The sequence below is a fragment of the Camellia sinensis genome, chromosome 11, assembly GCF_055761805.1.
Source record: "Camellia sinensis isolate YWXY chromosome 11, ASM5576180v1, whole genome shotgun sequence".
NCBI lineage: Eukaryota > Viridiplantae > Streptophyta > Magnoliopsida > Ericales > Theaceae > Camellia > Camellia sinensis.
The window spans coordinates 111,980,877-111,992,498 of NC_138971.1; positions in this window are offsets into that span (position 1 = coordinate 111,980,877).

Consider the following 11,622-nt stretch of genomic DNA (forward strand, 5'->3'; position numbering starts at 1 on the left):
CGACAACACAAGCAGAGAAGTCATGGGGACAGCGAAAATTTAGACCAAGGTTGGGCCGGGGCAGCATGAAATTGACTTTCACGTCCTAGAGGTTCCCGCCACTTTCAATCTACTCTTGGGGCGGCCGTGGCTGTATCAAGTGAAGGCAGTTTCTTCTACCTTGCATCAAATGGTGAAATACCCCTATGGAAAGGGAGTAGCCATTGTTTTTGGGAATTCATCGATCTATCCATCGCTGGAAGTATCTACGCCAGTTTTGGAAATTGAGCACGGTATGGAAGATGTGTTCTTATCCGGTTTTACCCTAGCTGAGGCCCGGGTCGTGCAGAACATCTTAGCTGTTAATGAGGGGGTGTATGTCAGTGCTCAATCAGTATATCTCATCAACAAGCTTCAACACATCCCTGGGATGGGATTGGGAAAGAGCGGCTGGAAGGGCGTCGCAGCATTGGCCGAGGTGCCACACAACCCACATACCTTTGGCTTGGGTTATCTGCCCACCAAAGAGGGTAAGGAGATGGCTGGGAGAGCCAGAGCGAAGAAGGCGGGGAAGCCTTTTGACTTAATGCACCGGTTCATTCAGGGTACCCTAAACGGACGCTTCGTCCGGGAGGAGGAGGACTTTCCGTTTTGTGGCTTCCCAGAGCCGTGGTTGAACGCGGAGAGGAAGCGCGTGCCGGGGTTTGAGATCTTTTTTGACATACAGTTACCTGGGGATGACGTTGTCGAAGAGCAGACAGACCCATTAGCTGAGGTTGAGCAGAGCAAGAAAGTGGAGTCTGAGAACGCCGAAAGTAAGATGGGGGTAGCGCTGGCATGTCTACTTTCAGATCCTCCGATCGAACAGAAGTGCTTGGGGGATAACTTCTCGGTATGCGTGATCGGGAATGAAACGGCTGCGGGCCTACCAGCAAACATTTTGGATGCATCTATTGCACCCTCTCTCATCTGGCAGTATGAAGAAGGATTTTTGTCAAGCAGCACCGGGTCAGGTAGCGAGCCAGAATCTGATTCCACCGAGTCTTGTGAGTCGGAATCAGGTTCCAGCTCGACTGAGTCTGAGTCCGGTACTCCTGGAGATGATAACCCGGAAGAGGTCACCAAGCAAATTGACGCAGGTTTCCTGCTGGTATCCGAATACCCAACTTGGTTGGCCAACATTGTTCCAGTGCCGAAGAAGGATGGCAGGATCCGGGTATGCGTGGATTTCAGGGACTTAAATAAAGCTAGTCCGAAGGACGACTTCCCCTTGCCGCATATCGATGAGTTGGTGGACTTCATAGCGGGGACATGCTTTGCTTTCGTTCATGGATGGCTTTTCGGGCTACAACCAGATAGTGATGGCACCTGAAGATCGGGAAAAGACTGCATTCACCACTCCGTGGGGGGCCTACTGCTACAGAGTGATGTCATTTGGGCTAAAGAATGTTGGAGCTACAAATCAATGAGCCGCGACCACAATATTGCACGACATGATCCACAAAGAGGTTGAGGTGTATGTGGATGACATGATTGTCAAGTCTAAGGAAAGAGAGGGCCACTACACCGCCTTGCAAAAGTTCTTTCAAAGGATTAGAAAATTTTGGTTGCGACTGAATCCTCAAAAGTGTACGTTCGGTGTTACAGCAGGGAAAATGCTGGGGTTCCTCATTACACAGAGAGGTATCGAAGTCGACCCTTCCAAAATCAAGGCCATCTTAGAAATGCCACCACCAAAGACTGAAAAGGAGGTGCGAGGCTTTTTGGGCAAAGTGCAATTCATAAGGCGGTTTATCTCAAAATTAACCTTGACTTGTGAACCATTTTTTGGTCTCCTAAAGAAAGAAAAGAAATTCCTGTGGGACGGCCGATGCCAAGCTACTTTTGAAAAGATCAAGGAATATTTACAGAACCCACCCGTGTTGTCACCACCAGAACCGGGGAGACCGTTGATATTGTACCTTTCAGTAACTGAGACCACAATGGGCTGCATGCTCGCGTAGGAATCAGAAGACAAAGTGGAAAGGGCCATCTACTATCTGAGCAAGAAGATGCTAGAGTATGAGACTCGCTACACACCATTAGAGAAGGCTTGCTTAGCCTTGGTATGGGCTACCAGGAAGCTGCGGCACTACCTGTTAGCTCACTCCGTAATGTTGGTTTCGCGGTTATCAAATATCTTTTTGAGAAACCGGCACTTACGGATAGGCTAGCTCGATGGTTGCTGCTGCTTTCCGAATTCGATCTAAAATATGTGACGCGCAAGTCGTTCAAGGGAAGAGCAGTAGCAGAGTTCTTAGCTGATCATCCAGTGGAAGGGGGTGAAGCAGTTGAGTACTTATTCCCAGATGAGGCCATTTTGCATATCGACGATGAGTTTTGGACAATGTACTTTGACGGAGCGTCAAATCAATACGAGTATGGGATAGGAGTGTTGCTGATAGCACCCGACAATTCCCGTATCCCTTTAGCATTCAAGCTCCGGTTCAAAGTCTCAAACAATGAAGCAGAATATGAGGCATGCATTGCCGGTCTAGAGGCAGCTCTGGAACTAGGGGCAAAACGGTTGGACGTTATCGGGGACTAGAACCTTGTTGTATCTCAAGCGAAAGGAGATTGGAAAGTCAAAGAAGAAAAAATGATGATGTATCACCGGACCTTGAATTTGTTAATTCCTCGGTTTGAGAAGTTAAACTTCGCTCACCTGTTAAGAGAGAACAACAGGTTTGCAAATTCACTAGCAACTCTATCTTCCATGATAGACATCCCATTTGGAGTCCGGATGCGTCCAGTCATCATTGATCAGAAGTTTGCGCCAGCATATGAATCAATCGCTGCTATAGATGAGGTTGAAGATGAGAACCCCATGTATTACGATATTTGGAATTTCTTGGAGAAAGAGGGGTATCCACCAGGGGCAAATGCCAAGGACAAAAGGGCAATAAGAAGAATGGCCGTTCAGTTCATCATCTGTGGAGGTAAATTGTATAAGAGAGGTCATCTGGGAATGCATAAGCTGTGCATTGAAGCTGAAGAATCAAAACGCCTGATGGAGGCCATCCATGGAGGGGAATGCGGTGCGCATATGAACAGAGTAATGCTGGCACGAAAGATCCTCAAACAGGGTTACTATTGGTCTACCATGGAAGAAGATTGTATCGGCTTTGTTCGGCGATGCCACAAATGTCAGATCCATGCAAATCGCATGAACATCCCGCCGTCGAAGCTGTACAATATGACTTCGCCATGGCCATTTTCAGTTTAGGGAATCGATGTAATCGGGGCTGTCACTCCGAAGGGGTCTAACGGGCATGAGTTCATCCTGGTCGCGATAGATTATTTCACGAAGTGGGTTGAGGCCCAATCCTATGCGGTCTTGAAGGCGTCACATGTCGCAAAATTCATCAGAAACAACATTATCTGTCCTTATGGGGTCCCAAACGAGGTCATTTCAGATAATGGTTCCCATTTCAAGAAGGAAGTGATTGACTTGTTGGAGAAATACAACGTGGCTTTTCATAAGTCGTCTACATATCGGCCGCAAACCAATGGAGCGGTCGAGGCCGCCAACAAGAATATCAAACACATATTGCAGAAGATGGTGGAAACCTACCGGGATTGGCCAGACAAGCTGCCGTTTGCTCTGTGGGGGTACCGGACTTCAATTAGAACTTCTACTGGGGCAACTCCGTATTCATTAGTTTATGGGATGGAGGCCGTTCTACCTATTGAAATTGAGGTTCCGTCTCTGCGAGTGCTGGCTGAGTGTCTGATAGCTGAAGTAGATTGGCAACAGAGCAGATTTGAAGAACTCATGCTTTTTGACGAGCGCAGACTAAAAGCACGGTACCATGTTCAAGGCTATCAACACAGAATTGCCCGGGCTTTTAACAAGAAAGTTAAGCTCAGGAATCTAAAAGAAGGAGATTTGGTGCTCAAGGACAACCGAGCTCCCATCCACGACCCGAGGGGCAAGTTCAGACCTAATTGGACTGGTCCCTACATCATTAAGTCTATCTGGTCAGGTGGAGCTATGGTTCTAATGAACCTAGATGGCCTAGAGTTCTCGCAACCGATCAACATGGACAAGTTGAAGAAATATTACCCCTGGGAGGCTCGCTAGGCTGAAAACCCGAAAGGGCGACCTAGGCAAAAGCCAGAGCACAAAAAATTTGAAATTATAAAAATTGAGCTCGCAAGGTTGAAAACCTGCAAAGGGCGGCCTTGGCAAAAGTTAGAGCGTAAAAGGAGAGTGAAAATACTCAAGTGAACCTAAGCCTGAGCTACGTAAGGCTTGATTCCCATCTTTGGGATACGTAGGCAACTTCATCCTGAAGTTCAGCCATAAACTTTTTCCTGATCAACTTTGTCCACTTGATCATCTCGGCCATCTTTGTCTATTCAGCATTCAAGAGTTCGGTTATGATCTCCGGTGCAGTGCTCTTCAGACTAGGGGCAACTTTCCGTTGCTGCGCAATGCTGCGGTACTATTCAGACTAGGGGCAACTTTCCAGTTGCTGGGATCCGGGGTTGTGCATCTCACTGACAGATTTCAGGCGTGTCCAGTTCTGATCCATATCGAAAATGGTTTTGAAAAGTTTTAATAAAAGTTGACTTTGTTCAAAATTAATCTTTTTACAATTTAGACCATTTTTGGACCAAAGCGGAAAATTTTCAGTACCCACAACCTTCAATTTCATTGATTTTAATACAGAGTTCTCCCGCTCTTGTATACAAATTGAAGTTGCTTTTTATTACAATCATAAAGAAAACTTGAAAGTACTAATAAAGCAATAAATCTGGGGCATAGATAAGTCAGGTGTTCCTGCGCCCCCTCCCAGAGCTGGTCGAAGCCTCTGATGCCAAAGTGGGCCCTTCCTGTGCCTCTTCATTGAGCCAATCCAAGTACTCATCCGACAAAGTGCAACTGAAAGTGAGAGCAGGGGCCAAGAGCTCTTTAGTCCTCCATGCTGTGGCATACCAGGCAAGTTGTGCACCTCGAACCGGGAATGCAGCAGGATACTCTATCCCCCCTGGCGGGCAAGTCTGATCATGTCCGAATTGGTGCTGGAACCGGAACGGAAAATAGAAGACACAGTGTGTCATGCCAATCAATTGAATTGCAGGTTGACGGGTCATGTTGTAACTCATCACCGGTAGATCGAGCCAAGGGCAGCGCCAAGCAATGCGATTTGCAGACAAATTGCACATCCAGCTATACCACCACCCCTCATCAAGGGCATCGACCAGGCATTGTCGAAAAAATTAGCCGCGAGCTGAGTATGCGGGGCAAGACTCCACAATCTGTAATTTATCCATGAACTACACCTGGGGAGGGATTGAAAAATGAGAGAATAAAGAATAGAGAGATGTACGATGAGAGAAAAGAAAGAAGAGGGTTTGTGAGAAAAATCGAGTCTGAGAGCCGAGTGAGTGAGCAATACATGTGTGAGATTGGGTGGGAAACATTACCTGCAACAGTAGTGGGCTCCCCGCAAGCCTAGCCGTCTCCCGGCTGTGAAAAGCGTCTAAGCCCATCAATGTCTCAGCCAATGTCATAGCGATGCAGCTCTTGCCCTCCTTCAAACCTTGGGCAACCTCGATCAACCGGACACCGGATCCTCCGGAACCTGAGGCAAGTAAGAAATGAGATAGCAAGCATAGGCAAAGGGTGTGTTGCCGATAGCCCTGCCAATGATGGTCGCCACGGTCACCAGCATCAGAAAACCGGCAAACCAAGCTCGAGATGTCCAACTCCCCGTCATGAATCAATGATCGAGCATCATGCAAAGTGAAGCCTCACATTTGTCCTAAGGCTTGGACGTGGCCGAATCGGAATTGAGGCAAGATTTCCTCGTTGCGCTCAGACTCCATCAAAACTTGGAAATCCTCGAAAGTAGAACACATCTCTTGCCCGCTAAAGCTAAAGACGTGTGTTACCAGATTCCAAAACCTCACCGCGGCATAGAGGAAAGGAAGATGGAGCAGAGTACGGCCCAACGTGAATAGTGCGTTCAAGCCGAAGCCCCAGAAGTTCAACTTTTCCGAGCCGTCTAGAGAAGCAATCCAAGCTGTGAGATTTTGGGTGAAGAACGCCTCCATTTTGATGCAAAACTAAGATGAAATGAAAGAGCCACGAGGCTGGAGCTTTTAAAGAGGATAAGACACTGTTCGGGGGACACGTGTCGAAAAATTGGTGGCTGCCAAGCTAGGTGGTCGGCCGGCCACCTTTTCTGGTAGGCCGACCACCCCTCTCCCCTCCAATGCAAAAAGCTGGTCAGCCAGCTCCCCTAGGTGGTCGGCCATAGAGAGGAAGGTGGCTTTGGTCTTGTTCTAGCTTCTAGAAGAAAGTTCCTAGCATTTCCATGCATTGGGAGTGTCGAAGGTGTGAGTTTTCCTCTGTTTCGGATGCGTTCCGTCATCCAGATTGTCCGAAATGCATTTGTTTATCAAGTTGTTGTTAAATCCTTCTTATCGAGTTGTTATTTTGCTTATTGAGTTGTTGTTTTGTTTATCGAGTTGTTTAGCTTATCGAGGTATTAAGTTTTGTCGAGTTGACGAGTTGTGTATATCGAGTTGTTACTCTTTGTTTAATCAACATTGTTGTGTCTTGCTTATCGAGTTGTAAACTTGCTAAGGTTCTGTTCTTTCTTAGTAAGTTAAGTTGCTTTGTTTGTTGCGTCGGTTCACTACCTGACTTGGCAATTTTCAAGTGCACAATTCCATTCAATCTCATTTTGTGGAAAATGATGCGATGCGATGCAAGAACATAAAATGCAACACTTTTTGAACAAAAACTGTTTCATTCCAGCATGCTTCCTTTATTACAACATTTTACAACAAGGGTACAAGTTTTACAGAAAATAAAACTGCCTAATAATGTGCAATGTGCTACAACTACTAGTAAAAAAGGCAAATAAAGCAGGAACATCTGTGCTCTCAAGCACGAGAAAAAGAGGCACTCTTTGTCCTCTTCTGCGGAACCGCCCCTACGTCATCCCCATCAGCACCACTATCTGAATCGGAGCGGCTGTGCTCAGAACCCTCCTCGGCATCACCTCCGCCCTCGGAACCGGACTCAGAGTCATCTTCTCTGCCGGCGGATGTCTCTAACTGAGGATGCGTGGACTCCTCCTCCTCGCTGGACCCCTCCTCGATGATATGTGCTCTGCGCCCACCTCGTCTACGAGACGACTCCCCTCTCCCAGCTCCTCAAGAAGGCCTAGATGGCCCAGCTCCTCAGGACAGGCCATATGGCCCAGCTTGTGGCTCAGTATATAGCGGAGGCATCTGAAAAGAAAGAGTGAAATTCGAATGCATCAGCCAAAATATGTATATCAGATGCACAGATAAAAAAGCTACATGGAGTGGATGTATGCAGATATAGTACATGAATGTGGTGTGTATCAGATATGCTCTACATATACAGTCATTCAATGTAGTGAAATGATCAAGTTCAGCATGTCATCAGAAGTATGATAAAATACAAGAAAACTAAAGAGTACCGAGACACCCATGATGGACAGCTGCGCCTCTCTCCGCAAGACCATACCCTCGAGTGAGGCCACCAATCCAAGCATCCCCTCCATGTACTCTCTGGGTGGCTGCAGATACAAGCTCAAATCATCAATGAATAAATGAGTGTCTAAGTATCTGAGTGATAAATGAAAAGCAGTGGAACATACCGGTGGTGAGTCAGGATCACTGACATATCGATGATCAGGCATAGGAGGCTCTATTGGAATCGGGTAGAAAGTCCCGTATCGCCAACCCATCAACTCAGTCGGAATGTCTGGCCATCAGGCATGATGATAAGTCGGGGGAATCGGAGGGACCAGTCCAGCCCCACCCCTAGATGCACCAACCGTACTAGTCGAAGGAATGTCTCTAGCTCGGGTGCGACTCGAGGATGGCATGCCAGTAGACCTCCTCGTGGGAGTATGGACACCTGCCAATGGAGGCATCAAATATGTATGACGGTAGTTCGCGTACTCCCCGTCCTCCAAGTGTAACAATACATCGGTGCCCAACCTGGCGCCAGTGACACCCTGAGGAGTGAGCCTATCAGCGGACCGCATGTCGACTGGAGGTGCTGCAGGGACACTCTGCTCGGGATAGCCCATAGTCTGGCGAAGGAAGCGTTTCCCCAGGATCCTGTACCGAGAGGTGGCCCATCCTTCGGCAAGCTGAAATCGGAGGTCCCCACCCAAAGACACCTAGGGCTGCCAGGTGATCTGTAGATAACCAATGCATAAGCTGATCAGAAATCGTAGATGTGCAAAATAAATCAAAGATGAAAACATAGAGGACGGAGAGTTCTGAATTACCTCTGTCGGCCGTACTGTGTCGAAGAACTGCCGTAGGTAGGGGAGAGTCTCCCGGGCCCGCGGCCGGTACTGGCCCTCGAAAACGAGCGAGTAAGGGGTCATGAGGGGGGCCTCCACCTCGAGCTCTGGGGCTAGCGTCAGAAAGTACGCAAAAACCCATAACTGTGGAAAACAGGGCAAAAGCCATTAGAATACAGAATGCTGAGTGCAGAATCTAAATACAGAATGCTGAGTGTAGAATCTGAATACAGAATGCTAAGTGCAGAATCTGAATACAGAATGCTGAGTGCAGAATCTGAATACAGAATGCTGAGTGCAGAATCTGAATACAGAATGCTGAGTGTGCCGTGCGTGCAATGTACAGATAATGAAAAGTAGAAATTTAAATCAAGAGGGCAGAAGGTACCTCCCAGGCTCTCCAGTAGCCGCCGACTATGTTCCCCCGTCCGCGGGAGGTCGCGCTCATGTAGCAATAGAGGGTAGCCAAGCTGGTACCACCCCAGTCATACTGACTAACCTGCGAGAGGTCTACCAGGGCACTCAACAGATATAGCCCAATAGTGTTCCCCATATCGGCGAACAGAGTGGTCCCGAAGAGGAACATCAAAAACCCTCGGGTGTACTGTGCAATCTCCTTAGGAGTCTCGGGCTCAATATGCCTGAACTGTGTAGAAAACCACGTGTATCAGACCCAGCCCGAAGATCGGTCGACCGGTGGGCGAGCTCCTAACAGATAAATCCAGGAAGCCTCCCATTCACCCATGTCCTCATCGTAGGGGATCACCCAGCCTCCCACGTCGAGGCTTGTCAACACGGTGAAGTCAAATGGAGTCATAGTCATATCCCCGGCAGATGAGAAATGAATTGAGTTGGTGGTGTCCCACCACCTCTCTACCAAGGCGCCCATCAACGTCCTGCTAGCTGGATAGCGAGATATCCCGGTAAAAAAGAGCCCGAACCCTACTAGATCAACCCAATCGCGGACGTCCTCCTGGGGCTCCGCATACCAATCTCTCGCAGTAATGGAGCCATATCCCTGTGTAACGCGGGAGGACATCTGCACTCATAATGAACACATGTATTCAGTTTCATAATGAAATGAATAAGCTGCGTGCAAATGAAAGATATGAGCTGTGTGCAAATCAAATCAAATTCAATTAAATTTGGGCTGTGTGTTCAGATTTCAAAAATTTTAAGTTTGGGCTACGTGTTCAACTTTTAACAAATGTGGGCTGCGTGTTCACAATCAAATATGAGCTGCGTGTTCAGAAATTTAAAGTTTGGGCTGCGTGTTCAACTTTCAACAAATGTGGGCTGCGTGTTCACAATCAAATATGAGCTACGTGTTTAGAAATTTAAAGTTTGGGCTGCGTGTTCAACTTTCAACAAATGTGGGCTGCGTGTTCACAATTAAATTTGGGCTGTGTGTTCAGATTTCAAAAATAATGTGGGCTACGTGTTCACAATTAAATTTGGGCTGTGTGTTCAGATTTCAGAAATTTAAAGTTTGGGCTGGGTGTTCAACTTTCAACAAATGTGGGCTGCGTGTTTACAATCAAATTTGGGCTGTGTGTTTAGATTTCAGAAATTTAAAGTTTGGGTTGCATGTTCAACTTTCAACAAATGTGGGCTACGTGTTCACAATTAAATTTGGGCTGTGTGTTTAGATTTCAGAAATTTAAAGTTTGGGCTGCGTGTTCAACTTTCAACAAATGTGTGCTGCGTGTTCACAAACAAAGTTTGGGTTGCGTGTTCAACTTTCAAAAAATTTGGGCTGTGTGTTTAGATTTCAGAAATAGTGTGTGCTGCGTGTTCACCATCAAATATGAGCTGCGTGTTCAGAAATTTAAAGTTTGGGCTGCGTGCTCACAAACAAATTCGGGTTGTGTGTTCAGATTTTGGAAATAGTGTGGGCTGCATGTTCAAAATGAGCAGAAGTATGGCATGCGAATGTGTTCAGAACGAGCAATAAGCATACATAGCATGAAATGCACAGAAAATGTAGAATTAAGGCAAGAAATATAAAAAAAGTGAAGTACGTACCTCTCGTGCCTGATGAGAGAGATGGGACTTTGGCTCTCGCAGTAGCAGGTCCACAGGAGCTCGAGGATCGAAGTCGGTAAAGTGATAAAAAACCGCCTGAGGAAGGACGTGTGCCGGAGGGTCATACCTCTCGGGAATGAATGGTCGAATCCTCGGCGGTAGAGACATGATATCTGGATTGCCTCCGGCATCGGGAGAACCTCCGCCATGGGGAAATTGACCAGCCATCTCAGGGAATCTGCAAAAAGGAGCAAAAATGAGCGAAATGAGCCAAAATTGAAAAAAGTCAACAAAAGTCAACTCTCGGGAAATGAAAAAGTCAACAAAAGTCAACTCCTGAGAAAATCTTCTAAATATTGAGACAAACTTACCTCAAGTGGTGAAAATGAGAAAAGAAGCTCCGAAATCAAAATTTAATCGGTTCAAAGTGAAGAGAAATGAAAGTTTTCGCGAAACAACTTTGCGTGGGGCATTGGAAAACGCATATAGAGCGCAGATCTGAGAGGGAAAATGCTCTAGGAAGGAGGAGAAGGTGATTTCGGATCTGAAGTTGTGAGGAATAAAGCTTTGGCTGAATGTATATAAAGAAATGAGTGTGAAAGGGCAAAATTGCCCCGGATTTGGGCTAGGTGGTCGGTCGGCCACCTTTTCTAGTAGGTCGACCACCCCCTGCACTCAAACCTGGTCGGTGGCCTCCAGTGGACTCCAAACCTAGTCGGTGGTGTTCCTAAGAAGGTCTCCATGGTCTCTGCAAATTTTGGTAGTCATCGGAGTCCCCGGCACCCGAGAAAGTACAAGAAAAGTGCACTTTTCGTCGCGAAATCCCTTCGTGGGAACTTTAACTCCAACTTTCGATGCGCGTTTCATCATCACTCGTCAAGAGAAAAATGTATCCTTTTGAGCACGTTGTGACCCTTCCGGGAGGTAAACCGGAGGTCGTGATTGAGTCGCACTTGTCAAAACTTGCATTTCTCTGCCCGTTATTTCGTGTCAAACATGCATTCGAGTTTGCACTTATCCTGCATTGTTATGCACGTCACTTGCATTCTCATGCATACCACTTGTATTGTTGTGCACGTTTCATGGGTATTGTCATACCCTCACACTTAGCTTACATTGACACGTGCGTGTCTCTCGCATTGCGATGCACTCTCCTATCGGCACCCTGTTTGTCTACGTTCAATATAGCGTTGAACATGTGTTGCTAACTATGTTGTGCTTGTTAAGTTTCTCTTTTTTGCAGGCACGATATTGTATGTATGGTTCATTTGAA